We start from the raw sequence: 8,769 nt of genomic DNA on the forward strand, positions 1-8,769 counted from the left end.
GGCCCTGCGTAACTCATTGTTGAAGATACCAAGTGTCAAAGTGAATTTGAAGTTTAGTTTTCCTCCACTTACGTTCTGCTTTCCTACATTCTCTTTTCAGGGTTCTTACCATCATGGTGGTTCTCCATGGTGTTTTCTGTTTGCTCATAGTTTTCTTTACCTTTACCGGTGCAACAAGATCCATGACATTTAATATTTTGCTGTTAAAATTATCCAGGAGTACATCAACTGACTCAGCACTTATTGTTGGAGAGATAGCTATGGCTTCCATAAACTGAGCATTGGTACTCTCATTAATGTACCTTGTCTTAACAGAAACAGAGTTTACTGGAACATTCGGGGTGATCAGTGATTCAAAAAAGACACAGAAATGATCAGATAGAGCCAAGTCTTTAACCATGACAGAGGAAATATCTAGACCTTTAGAGATAAACCGATCTAGAATGTGGCCTTGAGTGTGTGTACACTTTCACATGTTGAGTGAGATCAAAAGTGTCAAGTAGTGCAAAAAGTTATTTGGTGTTGTTGTCTGTGTTATTATCTATGTGGATGTTAAAATACCCTGTAATAATAAACAAGTTTTAGTCAGCTGATATAACAGAGTAGTTCAGCAAAATCATCAATACAATTTGCAGAATATCATGGAGTGCTGTAAATGGTTAAAAACAACATTTTGAAGGTACCCTTCAATGTAAAACAGGGTCATTCAGAATAGTGTGTTTTCTTTGCACTGGAATGTATCTTTTAATAGGGCAGCCACTCCTCCTTTCCTACCAGTTTGACACATTCATATAGCCACATTTTTCGGGTGCTGTCTCGTTAAGAATAGTAGCACTATAATATTCTGTTAGCCACGTTTCAGTGAGAAACATAAAATCAAGGTTGTAGGATATTATAATGTCATTTACCAAGAATTATTTGCTGGTGAGAGATCTGATATTAAGCAAAGCCAGCTTAATAGATATAGCAGAGGTTCCTGGACTAGTAAGTTGACATGTTAAAGTTAACAGATTAGACAGGTTTAACTTCATAAGTTGCATGCACTTGATTGATTCCTTCTATTTCTAATCAACACAGGAATAGAGATACTGGGTCCTAGCTTGTTCCCTAAACAGTCGGCATTGCTATTTCCACAATAGCAGGGACCTGAAGCACATCAGAGTATATTCTGTGCTCTGTGTAAATAAAGGACAAGGTTGTTGACGATGTGGCAGTTGTCTAAGCAATCGTTTTAGACGGGGGGAGGAGTGGGACACGGGGAAAGAGGAGCTCTGCTCTCTTTGAGTAGAACTAGCTCCCTGATTGGTGAGTGTGGTGGAGGGGGGCTTTTCGCTCGTACTGAGTAGCCCTACATTACCGTGCTGGCACTGGTGCTAGAGCGTGAGCGAGGAGGTATGGTAAAAAAAATAATTGTGCAACACATATCCACCATTTCTAATACCAATATTATTGACCTTTCTTACCTGTAATGGAATATTTACCAGACACAAATGTTTGTGACGAAGCTGGGTTCCACAGGTTCTGATGCCTGCCTCACCTTTGTGGTTCTGCTTTTTTTTTTTTTTGCGCAAAAAAAACTTCTGGGTTTTTGCACTCATTGGAGTTACACATTTCTTTGGGCATTTTCTTTGTTATCTGACCACTTCAAAAAGAGCACTGAAAGGACGATTTGAGTTTCCGCCAAACGATGGGTGGGGCTCTATGTTCTGCCTGTGTCAGTTTATTAGTATTTATTTTTTTATGTTATTCATTTGGTTATGTTGTTTTGACATCTTGCAGTTGAATGCCTTTGGCTAGTTCAACAATTTGGATTGATTCTCAACTGACTACCCTGGTTAAATAACGGCAAAAAAATTCTAATGTATACATTTACTTCTAATAGAGAAAAATGTACCTTTCATTTGGGCAACTATCAACTGAAGAGCATTATTGATGTTTCTCTCCGCCTACATCTGGTTTCCTCTAAAGAGAAGGGATTTTTACAGATAGTCTGAGATTACATATGAAACCAGTTTCATCAGTTTCACATTTGGCATTTTTCCATAGAAACATAGAACCAGGCGGAACTGTAATAAAAGCCTGCTAAATTATGCCAAGTTCTATTCTCTTTGAAGTATAGGGAACATGGTTGGTTGGAATGGACGGGAGTATGTTTTTGTATACTCTATGATGACTAATAGCCACAAAAGGGGTAAACTATGCCAGTTATGTTTCACATCCAACCAGCACATATCTGAGTAACTATTTATAGTTTAAAAGAGTTCCTGTATGTTTCTCTCTCTGGTGTAAACTTGTTGTAGTCCAGTACTTACTTCAATGAGGAAGAGGACTGATGGCTTTTAATTCCCTGAAAGGGTTTAACAGAAAACACAAATAATATTTATGGAACTCATGGAAATTGATATATTTCAGTGCAGGTTTCTAGGTAATAATATTCACTCACCTAAAGGATTATTAGGAACACCTGTTCAATTTCTCATTAATGCAATTATCTAATCAACCAATCACACGGCAGTTGCTTCAATGCATTTAGGGGTGTGGTCCTGGTCAAGACAATCTCCTGAACTGAATGTCAGAATGGGAAAGAAAGGTGATTTAAGCAATTTTGATTGGTTGTTGGTGCCAGACGGGCCGGTCTGAGTATTTCACAATCTGCTCAGTTACTGGGATTTTCACTCACAACCATTTCTAGGGTTTACAAAGAATGGTGTGAAAAAGGAAAAACATCCAGTATGTGGCAGTCCTGTGGGCAAAAATGCCTTGTTGATGCTAGAGGTCAGAGGAGAATGGGCCGACTGATTCAAGCTGATAGAAGAGCAACTTTGACTGAAATAACCACTCGTTACAACCGAGGTATGCAGCAAAGCATTTGTGAAGCCACAACACGCACAACCTTGAGGCGGATGGGCTACAACAGCAGAAGACCCCACCGGGTACCACTCATCTCCACTACAAATAGGAAAAAGAGGCTACAATTTGCACGAGCTCACCAAAACTGGACAGTTGAAGACTGGAAGAATGTTGCCTGGTCTGATGAGTCTCGATTTCTGTTGAGACATTCAGATGGTAGAGTCAGAATTTGGCGTAAACAGAATGAGAACATGGATCCATCATGCCTTGTTACCACTGTGCAGGCTGCTGGTGGTGGTGTAATGGTGTGGAGGATGTTTTCTTGGCACACTTTAGGCCCCTTAGTGCCAATTGGGCATGGTTTAAATACCACGGCCTACCTGAGCATTGTTTCTGACCATGTCCATCCCTTTATGACCACCATGTACCCATCCTCTGATGGCTACTTCCAGCAGGATAATGCACCATGTCACAAAGCTCGAATCATTTCAAATTGGTTTCTTCAACATGACAATGAGTTCACTGTACTGAAATGGCCCCCACAGTCACCAGATCTCAACCCAATAGAGCATCTTTGGGATGTGGTGGAACGGGAGCTTCGTGCCCTGGATGTGCATCCCACAAATGTCCATCAACTGCAAGATGCTATCCTATCAATATGGGCCAACATTTCTAAAGAATGCTTTCAGCATCTTGTTGAATCAATGCCACGTAGAATTAAGGCAGTTCTGAAGGCGAAAGGGGGTCAAACACAGTATTAGTATGGTGTTCCTAATAATCCTTTAGGTGAGTGTATATCTTGATGAAATAACCCTTGTCCCGAGTTGTTGTATTCCTCTAAATAATGTTTTCGTTGTCGCTATATAAATCTTGTTTTCAACTGAAATGATACTTCCTTTTCCAATTAGTTTTGTTCACAATGGGAATCAATACGCGTTTTTTAAAGTATTGACATATGGACCATAAATGCAATATAAACATACCTGCCCACGGGCCTCGGTGGCGATGAAGGTCTCATAGACTTTCAATTGGAATAGGGTAGCAAATTTCACAAGTGGAAATGTGTGGGTCTCTTGAAGACCCCCTGCCCATGTCGACCAATGAACAGTGTTCATCTTGTCAACCAATTAAACGCTCATTCATTGACAACATCGACATTTGACAGGAAAAAAAGAGGATCTGCTTACCTAGATAAGTATGTTTTTTTAAAATGAACACAGGAAAAAAAGACAATTTGCTTGGCATTCATTTGTACTTCAGTTACAAAAACATACAACAGTAATTTTTACAGAACAACCCAAACCTAGCTTCGCCAGAGCATTGTTGTTACTATGGTAACCAACGCAAAGTCAGCGGTGATGTTCTATCGTGTGTAGACTCCGATAAGGGCTTATTAAACACACTCCCTCTCTTCCAATTCATTCCTCATCGCTTCTTCATCATTCTTTTGGACTACTTCCTTGTTCTACCGGTCGCAGTAGCCAAAATGACCGAGTCAAAGAATTTTGTTTATTTACATTGCCAGCTTAGATTGTTTATCGACAGCACAGATTGCATATCCAATGCCCCTATATTTTCCTATATCAGTAATTTTTCCTAATATAATACTAGTGTATACTACTGAACAATTTTGCTTGGTTAGAGAGGTGATAACTCTAGTGTCAAAGTCACTTAATTAGTTACACTGGACGAAGCAGCCTATGAATAGCAGAATCATTGTAAGATTTGAGCCACAGAATTGGGGTGTAACTTTGAGGCACTGTAACATGACAGCTTTTCCCCCCTGACCCATGACCTTTCACCTGAATGCATGCTTTTAAATATGAATTACAGTTGCCTTTAGATCCCAGTAACCTATTTTACTTGCCAAAGTTACTTCAGGTTGAGAATACCATAAACTACATAAAGAAATGTCCAGTCCTGATGTCCAGTCCTGGGCAATATTGTTGTTCATCAAATGTAAACAATTATGAAGATAAAACATGCTTATCTGGCCAAACCATATCTTGTAAATTTGTTAGCATTTCAAATCGTTTAATGTCAGTGATTGAGGAATAATTCTAGTCATGACAAGGCCTTGACATACATTTTCTGCCTCTGTTGCCAAACTATGCTGTCATGTTCCTGTACAGCTCCCCATCTGGCCTCAAGGGTCTGGGAGGGAGCCCAGACTTTGACTGGAAATCTGATGTGACTTGTTCATCACTGTTATTTGGAGAAAAATACATTCATACTGTGTATTATTGCTGATGTGTGCTTGCATGTGTTTCTGGGTGTTGAGTGCTATACTGTCTTTCTGTGTGCGTCTATTTCTCTTTTACTGTTTTACTACCTTTATGATTGTAAAACAAGGAAAATCCAACCACGTTAGGGCATTTGTCTGGTTTACCTGACTTGAGGTTAAGGTTAGGCTTAGGATTAAGGCTGTGTTTAAGTTTAGGCATTACGGGGTTATGTTCAGGGGTAAAGGTTAACTTAAGTTTAAGCAGAAAGGTTATTGATATTAAGGTTAGGGTAAGGGTCAGGGGTTACAGGTTTAATTGCCGGTCCTTTGATAGTAAAACCAACAAGTGTGTGTGTGTGTGTGTGTGTGTGTGTGTGCGTGTGTGTGCATGTATGTGTGTGTGTGTGTGCGTGTGTGCGTGTGTGCGTGTGTGTGTGTGTGTGTGTGTGTGTGTGTGCATGTGCGCGTGCATGTGTGTGTGTGTGTGTGTGTGCGTGCATGTATGTATGTGTGTGTGTGTGTGCGTGCATGTATGTGTATGTGTGTGTGTGTATGTGTGTGTGTAGTGCCCTGTTTAAAGATTGTGCACTTATGCCGGGGATAAGGAGTCCTTTTGGACTTTTCTCTGGCTGTAGAGTGACCTATTGTGCATTCAATAGGCTGAAATAAGGGTCACATATTCCAAGAGGAGCAAAAACACACAGGTTGATATCCTGTCAAACCACACACAGCTGTTTCACAACTGCCAGGCAGCGCATGAGTAAGACCAAGGAGGCGTGCGGTGCATTGTGGGTAATGAGAATCAGTCAGTCTTGTAATGTGTCCGGGTTGTCGAGGAGTGAGCTGCTGGCCACATCACTCGCATCCCAAATGATACCACGTTTTGTATTTAGTGCCCTTGCTCTAGACCCGAGCCCAGTGCAGTAGATGGGGGACAGGGTGTAATTTGGGACACATCCACAGAGATATCATAATGTGGAGCTCACTTCTACAGGCAGACATCCCAGTGTCCACAGTGCTGACTGATTATGACATCCTCAACCCTGGTGATGTGTCCTCGCATCCTAACGGCAGCATGGGATGTGTTGCATATGATAGAGTATCTGACACTCGGCTGGGTATAGACCTGGTAGATGTGGATAGTATTGCAACAGACCATTACTGTAGTTGACCTTTTACAGAGCTAGTATAACATAGATCTCCATGTTCTGTATTGCAACATTGTAGTGTGGTACTGACAGCGAGTTTCTATGACCTGTGCTGTTATTTGCCTTGAACATTTCAGATGTGTTGACTTTTTTAACCAAATTGAAATGCTCATTTAAATTTACACTCACTGTTGAGAACAGAGGTGATTGGGATTTAGATGAGCTGCCGTGCAAAGCTTTGTGTCTAACAAATGGGAAGTGCTTATATTTTCCTGTTTCAAACATTTTCCATGTCAACATTTCCTCCTCAGTGTTCCCGGAATCGTTTCACGGCCCACAATCAGCCATTACTCATGATGACCCTGTAGCAATAAGGGTGCTCATGTGCAGATGTAACCTACCTGCCGTAACCATGAAGATTGCGTGTATCTGTATGTACTGTGTGTGTATGTGTGTTGTCTTCTCTCTGACGGGGCCTGCTCCCCCAGTTCAACATGTGTTCCTGTTTTATTTTTTCTGCATTTCCTAAGATGCAGGAAGTCCTGATGCTGTCATCCTGTCAACAGCCTTGACACAGACCAGACACCTGTCATAAATGCTGTAGGTCCTTTGGTTGTTCTATAACAAAAGAAATATGGCGTGTGGAAAACAGACCAAATAATGAATGTGTGAAAAAGCGGAAGGATCTCTGTGCTTTCTCTGATAGCAGTAAAAGTTCTCTGTGGTTTTGGGCGTCTTCAGCTGGACAGAAGTGGAACCCCGCGGAGGACTTGCTGAACAGTATCATCTCTCCTGCCCATCATTCCTTGCTTTTAGTTTTTCTTTCTCCCTCTCCCATAATGTTGGCCTGACATGCAAACCCTCTCAATGCTAATATCACTCATTTGGAGTAACTTGCTCTTTTGACAGATGACAAACTTGGTTTCCCTTCTGCCTGTGTGACTCATTCAGATGTTTTAGCCCCTCTTTTTGGTAAGGTCATCAGCCATAAAAGAATGTTCTAAATATAAGATTTCTCCTAAATTAAATTAGAACTCAATGAGGTCATTTTGCTCCAGAGGAAACAAACATTCCATTCCAGAACCCACTTATACCTTCTTTATCCGTTTTTAATTGTGCAATACTGTCCTTCTCTGTGGGGAATGAGACACTATAATGTAACCACTCTGGAGTCTTGGCAAGTCTTCTTATTTTACGGCAACGATGGATTTGTCAGACTTGGGAGTGTAACGTTTCTTCTGTTCAAAACAAAGTAGTCGTCCATCTATGCCATTCTTCCCCTTCTTTCATTCCTCATAAAATTGCGATAATATCTAACTGGAGAAATGAATGCTGAAGTTAAAGTGTGATTATCCAATTTATCCCTATGTTACCTCAGAATTAAGAATGGCAGGAATGTTAAAAGCAGTTCTATAAGTCGGAAGATAAAACCTGTGTAATATTATCTTTGTGGTGTACGTGGCTTTAAAACAATTTGCATTCCAAATGGCACCCTGATCTCTTCATAGAGAAAGGTCAAAAGTAGTGTGCTAGGAAATGGGGTGCTGTTTGAGAGGCTTCCATTGTCATATTGTCTTAGTGGCGTGGCTTTAATTCATAGCAGTCCCTCAGTCTGTGACATCATCTCCTTAGAAACAGTTTGGTCAACGTGGAGCGTTCTCCAAACAAACACAGAGATGGATTGATCAAAGCCATGTGACATCAACCAGCCTGAGCAGTCTGATAGGGTGATTAGTTCACCAATTTCCAAAACAAATAGAAGCCCCTCCCCTGTTCTGTTGGGTCTTAAGTGTCAAGCAGGATTCCTGCTGAGAAAATAATAACATTTTCAAAGTCTTCTCAACCAGAAAGACGTCTTGTGCTTGTAGGATTGAATGGATGTGAGGCAGCCTTCTCCCAACACAAAGACAGAATCAGCCTTGCATTTTGCAGCTGTTTAGTATTAAGTAGTAGATGGTGGTCAGAAAGGGCATACTGGATGTTCTTAAAGCTAGGTTATATTTGCCTAGCATCCAAATTCTGGAAATCAGTGCTAGGCATTTTTTGTGGTTCACTTCTAAAATGACAAGCCTGCCAGTGGTGTTCAGAGTTTAGTGGGGGGAATGAAGAGGGAAATGGGAATTTCACTAAGGACTAGTCCTAATCCTGCCAACTGGCATGGCTCATTGGAGGCCTCGCCCCAGGCTTCAACCCGGACCAGGGACTGACAGGCAGTCTTCCTCCTTCTTTGGGCAGTTGTCTTGGTCAGAATGCAGCATAGCTGTAGGTGTTTCTATCTCGCTCTTTCTGTCTCGCTGTCTCTCCCTCAGTCCATCCGCCCAGAGCAATGGTGGCCATGAAGAAATGTCTTCGTTAATAAAGCAGGAAACCCCAGACTGGAAGTTGCGCTTCCGTACTGAAGCATTCAAATCACAGTAACAGATATGAAGTCAGCAAGCAGCACAGGAAGCCCAAATGTTTCAGCTAGTTTCTTGTTAATGTTCTGCTGTGTGAATAATGACATGGAAGCCCAGATGTTTCAGCTAGTTTGTTGTTATTGTTCTGCTG

Source organism: Esox lucius, chromosome 23 (genome assembly GCF_011004845.1).
Source record: "Esox lucius isolate fEsoLuc1 chromosome 23, fEsoLuc1.pri, whole genome shotgun sequence".
NCBI lineage: Eukaryota > Metazoa > Chordata > Actinopteri > Esociformes > Esocidae > Esox > Esox lucius.